Here is a 9,645-nt window from a genome sequence, read left to right on the forward strand (position 1 = left end):
CATCGGGAGCTCAGAGTCTGCGACTCCCTCCCGATTGTAAACAACAACCGCGCCCTCCTCCAGCCCGCTCCGCGCACTCCGCACCTCAGAATTTGACTTCAGCACTGCGCCTCCTCTGAGTGTCCGTATGTGTTACTCTTTCCTCCTAGTTGTAGGACTTCCACTCAGCCAGCGTTCCTGTGGTTCTGGGTGATGTCCGTTCCGTCTTTTAGTTTCACTTTTGAAGTGGTTGTTCGAGGCAGCAAACTCCGGCGTTAACCTATGCCGCCATCTTGGTTCTCTGATCTTTTCCATGATTTTAGAGAGAGTGGAAAGGAGGGCAAAGGGGATAGAAGAGAGAGAATGAGTAACATCAGTGTTAGAGAGCCATAACAATTGGTTGCCTCCCCAATGCTCCCCCAACTGGGGTAGGGAACCTGCAACCCAGGTACTTATCCTTGACCAGAATCAAACCCACAGCCCTTCAGTTTGCAGGTCGATAGTCTAACCACTGATCCATGATGGCCAGGATGAGAGAAAATAATTTTTATTGTGTAGTTTCCCTTTCATGTATTCTTTGAAGACGATAGCCCTTCTTTTATCTTAGGTTACAATAGGAAAAAGTAGTTTCTAGCTCTTATCAATCCTTTCCAACCTAAGGAGCCTTTCTGGTTACCATTCAATCTATAATGCATTGTGTGTCAGGTACTGCTCGGCCATGGGAATATAATGGTGAGTGAGACAGATATGGTCCCTGCCCTCAGTGACACTGCTCCAAATCACCTCCTTAGTTGGGTTTCTTCTGTGGATAACTGGTCTTGTTCATTCTTTGTTGCTTATACTAATTTCCTTTTGAGAGGGTAATCTTTTCCCTAGACCTAGGGGACAGTGACCCTTTGTGCTGCCTGAGCCTTGCCTGCTGGCTTGTCTGCTACCAAGCGATGTGCTGAGGTTGAAGGAGAAAGCCCCCTGGGCTCCTATTGCCTCGGACACACATGTCCCAAGAGCCTGCACTTGGCACTCTTGAATGTTTCTTTTCTCCTTACACACAGATTATAGTGTTCACTGTAATTTAAATTCAAATAACCTTCCACCCTCTCTCTGCCTTAAAAAAAAAAAAAAGAGAGAGCCATGTGGTATTATAGGGTAGGGAACAAAGCAGGCCCGGCCCGGCCTCCTGGTGGGGTTTGTTTTATCGTGTGTGTGTGTGTGTGTGTGTGTGTGTGTGTTTTGTTTTTGTTAATCTTTACCTGAGGATAGTTTTCCCATTGACTTATAGAGAGAGGGAAAGGGAAGGGAAGAGAGAGAAATAGAGATAAACAAAGATGTGAGAGAAATACATTGATTGGTTGCCTCTCGCATGTGCCCCAACCAGGGCTGGGATCGAATCTGCAACCCAGGGAGGTACCCTTGACTGGGAATGGTGTGTGTGAGGGGTGTGTGTGACTGTGTGCGTGGTGTGTGTGGGTGGTGTGGGGGGGGGGGGGGGGGGCGGTGTCGATGCTCTAACCACTGAGCAATCGACCAGGGCTCATGTGTTTTTTATATAGCCTTGCTAAGGGTTGCCTTTACTTTAATAAGGCTAATGTGTGATTCAGGCATATTGATATTGCTCAGTAATAGAATCTCAAGTCGGCTTCTACCTTGTTGTCATAATTATTATGACAGGTAGATTCTGGGCTTTGGCTGACAGGAAGTGGAACTTGTTTCTCCACTTTGGACTCTGGACTGTATCATGGCCCCTAAGTGGGCCCTGGATAAAGAAGGCCCAGCTGCCAGGTTAATAGATTTCTCAGTTTCAAAATACAGGCCTGAAGACTGCCCTACCCTCCCTCCTCCTCCTCCTCTCCCTCTTGCCAATTTTACCAGCAGTTGCCAAGAAGTGTGTGGGGGAAGTAGGTAGAATGGCTCTCTGGGAACCATTTATTTGAGAACTCCCAGTGGATAAATGCATTTTCCTCTCCTCTTGCTGTGGTGTGTAGCATTGTGATTTGGTACTGCTTGTCCCTCTGCAGTAGTGAGGCTTGTATATGATTCCTTCAGCTCTGTTGGAGTTTTCAACAATAAATTGCTTGCTTGTTGGTTTTTTCCCCAAATTCCATTACCTTCCCAAGAGTTGGGGAGTGTGTCAACATTTAGGGACCTATTTGACCCTCTGTTTCTGGCTCTGTGACTACTGCAAGCATGGTGTCTGAGCCCAAATAAGCCATGTTTCCCACTCTTGCTGGGACTGGGCACTTGCTTTAATGGATTTAGCTTTAAGAGTCACACCAGCCCCAGCCATTGTGGCTCAGTGGTTGAACATTGACCTGTGATCCAGGAAGTCACGGTTCGATTCCTGGTCAGGGCACATGCCCAGTTTGCAGACTTGATTCTCTCTCATTGATGTTTCTATTTCTCTCTTCCTCTCCCTTCCTCTCTAAAATCAATAAAAAATTATATTTTTATAAAAGAGTCATACTTGAGGTTTGGCTGGAAAGGAGAGAGCACTATGTGATTATTGCTTATGTACTAGTTAAACCTACCAGCCAACAGATGTCAAGTTCAGGAAAAAGTGCAATAATCTATAATAAGAGTGTAATATGCAAATCGTCCAGACGACCACGCTATGACACGCACTGGCGCCAGGCCAGCCAAGGCAGGTGCGATGCGATTGGTCGGTGGGGCCCACCATTGCCCCGTGATTGCCCCGCAGAAGGAGGCCCAGGCCACCCTCTGCAGGGGGATTGATCTGGGGGGGGGCGGGGGGGGGCGGAGCTCCACGACGGATTGCTCCAAAGAAGGAGGCCCAGGCTACCTGGTCGGCGGAACTGTGGCAGGTGTGCGGGGCCCTCCCTCTGTGGGGTGATCAATTGCTGGGCTCCCAGACTGCAAGAGGGTGCAGGCTGAGCTGAGGGATGCCCCGTCCCCGAGTGCATGAAGTTCATGCACCTGGCCTCTAGTGCTATTATAATGGCATAATAATTATTTATCATTATAATAATCAGCTGGCATCGTTTTTAATAAGAGGGAGATCCTGCAATGAGTGCAGAGGAAGGGTTAACCTTGCAGGAGATGCCGTGTGGATGTGTATGATTCAAGTATGGAGTTGGTACCCTCTCTGCATAGCCAGAGGAGCTATGGAGACTTCAGCTGGGGTTTTTTGCCCTGCAGGTATTGCCTCTCTCATGGTGTGATAAGCACACACCATTCCTTGGTTTAAGGTGCTCTAGGTTGCTGGATTATCACCCTAGCACCCAGTAGCACTGGGTTCTGGGAAAGGTGGATTTCGTTTCCCAGTCCATTTGGGATTTTTTAGAATAGCCAGTCTTGTCCCCATAGCTACAGATGTTGAACTCCACTCCCAGCAGTGAGCTGTGCCCCATACCTGACATAAGTCAGTTGTACATACTGGTTGTGCTCATGGAAGAGAGCCTCTCCTTACCCAAGAGCTTGCCAGAGCTGCATTCCCATTCTGAGTAGGAAGGTGGTATTGAAGGGGAAGGAGCAGAGCTGGGCTCTTAAATGACTCACAAAGGCAGCACTGGAGTAGGAGAAAGAGTTTGGATTCAAGCAGACCTGGGTGTATTCCTGACCTTGCCATTCATTAGCAGTTGAACAGATTGTTTAAGCTTGTTGAGCCTCAGCTGCCCATCTATGTTTTATGCTCATCTATGTCTCATTTGTTTTTCATTAACAGTCCTGTCTCTGATGTATCTGTCACCATACCTGCCACTAAACAGTGCTCAGTAAATGCTTCTGATCCCCTACCTACTTCCTGCTGCCTACCCTGAGTAGTAAAAGGGAAAGGACAAGACTTCGATTAGAGCTTTATGTGAGCTTATTTAGGCCCTGGTATTGCTTCTCTGAGCCATGATCCTAGAACAGGGGTGGGCAAACTTTTTGACTCGAGGACCACAATGGGTTCTTAAACTGGACCGGAGGGCCGGAACAAAAGCATGGATGGAGTGTTTGTGTGAACTAATATAAATTCAAAGTAAACATCATTACATAAAAGGGTATGGCCTTTTTTTTTTTTAGCTATATTCATTTCAAATGGGCCGGATCTGGCCCGCGGGCCGTAGTTTGCCCACGGCTGTCCTAGAAGCTGCCTCATCGGGGAGACTTAGATATTTAATGTTTGGGCACATTTCTGCTTTATCCAAGGAATAAAAAAGGTTTTAAAATCCCTCAAGGAAAGGTTTACCTGCTTATGCCTCAGGCCCCTGTAGCCTTTGGGTGGTTCATTTGGGGGCATTGCTTACCCTTGGGAAGTACTTGTTTTTTTCAGAGACTGCTAGTTGTTTGGCTCAGTCTCTTCACTGGATAACATTTTAAGTTTTACTGGATAAAGGTTTAAGTGTTTCTATCTGGCTGGCCTTTGCTGTGGACTTTCATTTTGGAAGCCTGGAGTACTCAGACAAGGTAATATCTTTTTTTTTTTGGCTATAGGCCAGCTTATCACTATGGCTACCATCAGCCTGAAGAATGGCTGGACATAGAAAGTAATTGCTGTCAGAAATTTGGGGAAGAAAAAGAGGGGAGGGGAAAGAATAATTTTGCCTGAGGTTCCACAAGGGGAGAACAGCTTCTCTAAGCAGAACCATTTGATTTGGTAGAGCTTCATTTTCCTTCTCTCTGAAATTTTGTTCTTTCAGTGAACAAACATATATAGAGCAACTGTTACATTCCACAGTAGAACAAGCCCAGAGATATTGTTGTGACCAAATCAGATAACAGTACCTGCTCAGAGTGTATTGATGAACATAGACATTAATAAAAGTATAATCACACATACGTGTACAATTACAATTGTAATAAGTGTATTGAAAAAAAGGAATGTGTTCACTAATAGTTTGGAAACCGATGTATATCTTTCTATGCATGTATACATAATACATGATTTTATGAGAATGAACAAAAAGAAGAAAAGGAATGTGGTGTGAGAACATTTGAGAGATTTGACTTGGTTTTGGGTTAAGAGGGTATCAGGGAATGCTTCCCTGAGGAATGATGTTTTAGTTACCTTGTGAAGAATAAACGGGTGCTTATGAAATAACTCCTTATGTGTTTGAGCCTAAGGGTCCAGCCCCTGCCACCCCTACCCTAGGGTAGGGGTGGGAGGGACAAAGAAGCATGACTGAGGAATTGAAAAAAAAAGTGTGGCAGGAGCACAGACAGTGAGAAGGGATAGATACAAGAAGAGGCTGGAGGGACTGGCAAGGGCAGGCCAGGTCAGCCATGGTAAGGCATTTTGTATTTACTTGGAGAACAGAGGAAGTCTTTGGTGGTGAGATAACTGTATTTGTAGTGTGAACAGATCACTCTATCAGATGTGGATTTTGATGAGGGAGTGAATGAAGATCAGAAAACAAACATTACTGTAATAGGTTGCTTGTTTTCTTTCAGTCAGCTAAATGGTAATCTTGAGACCGACTCCCTGAAATAGAAACATCATGAGTCCGGCACATAGTAAGTGCTCAGTGAATGGTGAATGTTATAATGGCTTCAAATAATTCAAATCCATCTGGGAGAGAAGCTACAGATGGGACCATAGGTGTGGAGAAAGGCTGGCTAAAGGCATGGAACAGTGAGATTGAATTTGGCTTGTTAGGGAAGGTTTTGGGGGAGGGTATTTGATGAGTGAGCGCTTCAGTTAGAGAGAAAGCAATGGGCAGAAGGCTTGAGTGGTAACCAGGAAGAACTGCTGTTTCTTTTCCCTGTCAGGGAAGAGTGTGAAGTTATTAGAGCAAAGTGTCTGAGAATCCTGGCTCTTTTAAGTCTGGCTAACCTGTGTTTCAGCTCTGGGTCTGCTGCATACATCCTGTGTGGCCTTGGGCAAATCATTTCCCCTCCTTAATTGTCTTTGGTGTCCACATCTGTACCATGGAAATAGTAATAACGACTTGTAGTGTTGGTTGAGGATTAAATAAAATAATGTATGTAAAACACTTAGCATAGTGCTTTTCATATAGTACATATTCAATAACTGATACATTTAAAAACAAGCATTTCTTTTGGGAGATAAAACTCTTCTAAACTTTTGTGGCCAGATACATTTTTTTGAAAAATCAGTCTGCATCTTGGAATCATTATCAACTTCCCTCAGTAAGGTCTTAAGGAGCATGCCACTCTCCCGCCTCATACTCTCTGCTGACTTAGCATCATGCTTAGAATAAAGTTCTCATTCCTTTTTTTAAAAAAAATATATTTTATTGATTTTTTACAGAGAGAAAGGGAGAGAGACAGAGAGTTAGAAACATCGATGAGAGAGAGACATCGATCAGCTGCCTCCTGCACATCTCCTACTGGGGATGTGCCCACAACCCAGGTACATGCCCTCGACCGGAATCGAACCTGGGACCCTTCAGTCCGCAGGCCGACACTCTATCCACTGAGCCAAACCGGTTTCGGCAAGTTCTCATTCCTTAATGAGATAATGAAAAGCTATGGTTTGCTCTGAAAGAAATAGGCATGCCTAAGCATTTGATTGTCCTGATATGTAACCTGTATTGTGGACAGGAAGCCACTGCAGGACAGAATATGGAGAGCCAGAAAGGTTTTCTATGGTAAAGATGTCAGACTAGGGTGCATTTTATTTCCCTATTTGTTTAATCTGCACACAGAATATATATGAAAAACGGGGCTAGATTCAGAGGAAGGAGGGGTGAAAATTGGTAGAAGAAATATCAATAACAAGATATGTAGATGACACCATATTACTGGTAGGAAGTAGCAGTGACTTCTGATGAAAGTGGAGAAAGAAGATGCCAAAGCAAATTTGCACTTGAATATCAAGAAGACAAAAATCATGACTACAGAAGAAGAAATACACAACTTTAACATAGACAATGAGTTCAGTGAAATTGGAGGTAGCAGCCAAGAAATCAGGAGAAGGCTGAGACTCAGAAGGGCAGCAGTGGAAAAGTCAAGAGCAGAGATGATTGTTAGAGACCAAGGCTAAGATCACCCACACCCTTGTATTCCTGATTGCTATGTATGGATACAAAAGTTGGACAGTAGAGAAGGCTAATAGAAGAAAAAAAAGGATTCATTTGAAATATGATAGGAAGGAGAGCTCAGATACCCTGTCTGAAAGATGAACAAGTTGGGTCCTAGAGCAAATTAAGCCTGAAACATTGCTGGAAGCAAAAATGATAAAACTGAAACTGTCCTACTTTGGGCACATTGTGGTCTGAGAAGATGCATGATATGATCTCAGTGTTCTTGAATTTGGAGAGACTTTGCCTGTGTCCCAATATGTGGTCTGTCTTTAAAAATGTCCTATGTGCACTTGAGAAGAATGTATATTCTGTAGCTTTCGGGTGGAATGTTCTGAAGATGTCAATTAAGTCCATCTGATCTAGTGAAAAGTTTAGGATTGCTGTTTCTTTGTTGAGTTTTTTGTCTAGAGGATTTACTAGTATCTAGTGTTGTCAATGGGGTTTTGAAGTCCTCTACTATGATTGTATTGCTGTTAATTTCTCCCTTGCTATCTTCCAAAAGTTTTTTTATATATTTGTGTGCTCATATTGGGTGCATATATGTTTACCAGAGTAATATTCTCTTGTTGTATCAATCCCTTTAGTATTATGAAGTGACTTTTCTTATCTCTTGTTATGGCCTTCACTTTGAGTTCTATTTTGTCAGATATAACTATTGCTACCCCAGCTTTTTTTTTTTCATTTCCACTTGCCTGGAGAATATTTTTCCATCCCTTCACTTCCAGTCTGTATGAGGTGGGTCTCTTGTAGGCAGCATATACTTTATATGGGTCATGTTTTCTTTCTTTTTTAAAAAAATATATTTCTTTATTCAGAGAGGAGGGGAGACTTAGAGAGAGATAGAAACACCAGTGATGAGAGAGAATCACTGATCAGCTGCCTCCCGCATGCTCTCCACTGGGGATCGAGCCCGAAACCCGGGCACATGTCTCTGGCTGGAATCGAACCTGGCACCCTTCAGTCAGCAGGTCGACGCTCTGTCCACTGTGCCAAACCAGCCAGGGTGGGGTATGTTTTCTTATCCTTTAAGCCACTATATGTCTTTTGATTGGATCATTTAATCCATTTATGTTTAAGGTTATTAATGATAGATACTTGTTTGTAGTAATTTTTATTCTTTATGCTTGTGTTCCTTCTTCCCTTTCTACTTCTTTTTACAACAATCCCTTTAGCATTTTTTGCATTGCTAGCTTAGTAGTGATAAACTCCCTTAGCCTTTTTTTTTGTCTGCGAAGCTCCTGATTTCCCCTTCAATTTTGAATGATAGCCTTGCTGGATAGAGTATTCTTAGATTCAGTCCCTTGCTTTGCATCACTTTGTATACTTCATTTCATTCTTTTTTGGCCTGATGTGTTTTTGTTGAGAAATCATTTCATAATCTAATGGGAGATCTCTTGTAGGTAACTCTCTGTCTGTGTCTTGCAGTCTTTAAGATTCTCTTTGTTGTTAACATTTGCCATTGTAATTATGACGTGTCTTGGTGTGGGTCTTTTTGGGTTCATCTTGATTGGGACTCTTTGTGCTTGTGTGACTTTTTCTCCCCCAAATCAGGAAAGTTTTCTGTCATTATTTCTTCAAATAGGTTTTCTAATCCTTGCTCCTCTTCTTGTCGTTCTGGCACCCCTATTATATGTATGTTACTTTGTTTCATGTTGTCCCAAAGCTCCCTTAGACTCTCCTTCTGGTTTCTATTTTTTTTTTTCTCCAATGCCATTCAGATTGGGTGTGTTTTCTGCCCTGTCTTCTCGCTCCCTAATTCAGTCCTCCACTTCTTCTAGTCTACTGTTAAAACCTTCCATTGTGTTATTTATTGTAGCTATATCATTCTTGATTTCCTCTTGATTCTTACATAAGTTGTTGATTTTTCTCATGTAGCCGGTTTAAGAACTGTATGACCCTTGCTATGAATTCTGTTTCTTACATGTTGCATGCCTCTCTTTCATTTAGTTCCTTTTCTGACGATGCCTCCTTTTCTTACCTTTGGGGGTTGTTTCTTTTCTCCCCATCTTTGCTCTTACCAAAGGGTCCAGGTGTCGAATTGCATGGGGCCTGTGGCTGAAGTGGTGGGCTTGGCGTGAGGGCAGTGCACTCTGGGACTCACAGGAGCCTGCGGCCAGGGAGGCTAGCATCCCGGAGTCTATGGGTCTGTAGATGATGTAGCAGGTCTTTGGTTGGAGTGGCTGTAGGGTCCAGTATGGTGTCTGAGGTCAGTCTGGGTAGTGGTAAGGCTGGGCTCCTAGTCACAGCAGCTCTCCCCTTCAACATGGCATGGTTTCTGTGCCAGAGCCAGCCACCCTTGGAGTGCTTGCAGTGGTAGCAGGGGCTCCCCATCTAGTAGAGCCCGGTCTGCCAGCCTCTAAGACTCCTGTAGGTTCTAACCATCACACACACACTCACTCACTCACTCACTCACTCACACACTCCCCTTGTGCTCCCTCACTGCCGTCCTCCTAGTCCCCATTTTGACTCTCTCATCTGATCCTGTTTTGCCTTTTTAACACTAGATTGCCCAAGGAAGTCATTTTGACTGCTTTTTAATTTCAATTAGAAAAACAATTATGTATATAAGGACACAATGTCTTAGAATTTTGGGCCTTTTTGTACAACATATAAATGCGTTTATTAATAATTGTAGTTACCTCCTCCTCCTTCATTTCCGGTATATATACATGTGTTATACCTA

The 9,645-nt window shown here is 43.6% G+C and overlaps 1 protein-coding gene across 2 annotated transcripts in view; it reads left to right on the forward strand.

The window, feature by feature from the left end:
* SIL1 (SIL1 nucleotide exchange factor) overlaps nucleotides 1–9,645 on the forward strand; it is a 225,143-nt gene that overhangs the window by 17,112 nt on the left and 198,386 nt on the right. The window lies entirely within an intron of this gene.

This window comes from Myotis davidii, unplaced genomic scaffold (assembly GCF_000327345.1).
Source record: "Myotis davidii unplaced genomic scaffold, ASM32734v1 scaffold545, whole genome shotgun sequence".
Taxonomy (NCBI): Eukaryota; Metazoa; Chordata; class Mammalia; order Chiroptera; family Vespertilionidae; genus Myotis; species Myotis davidii.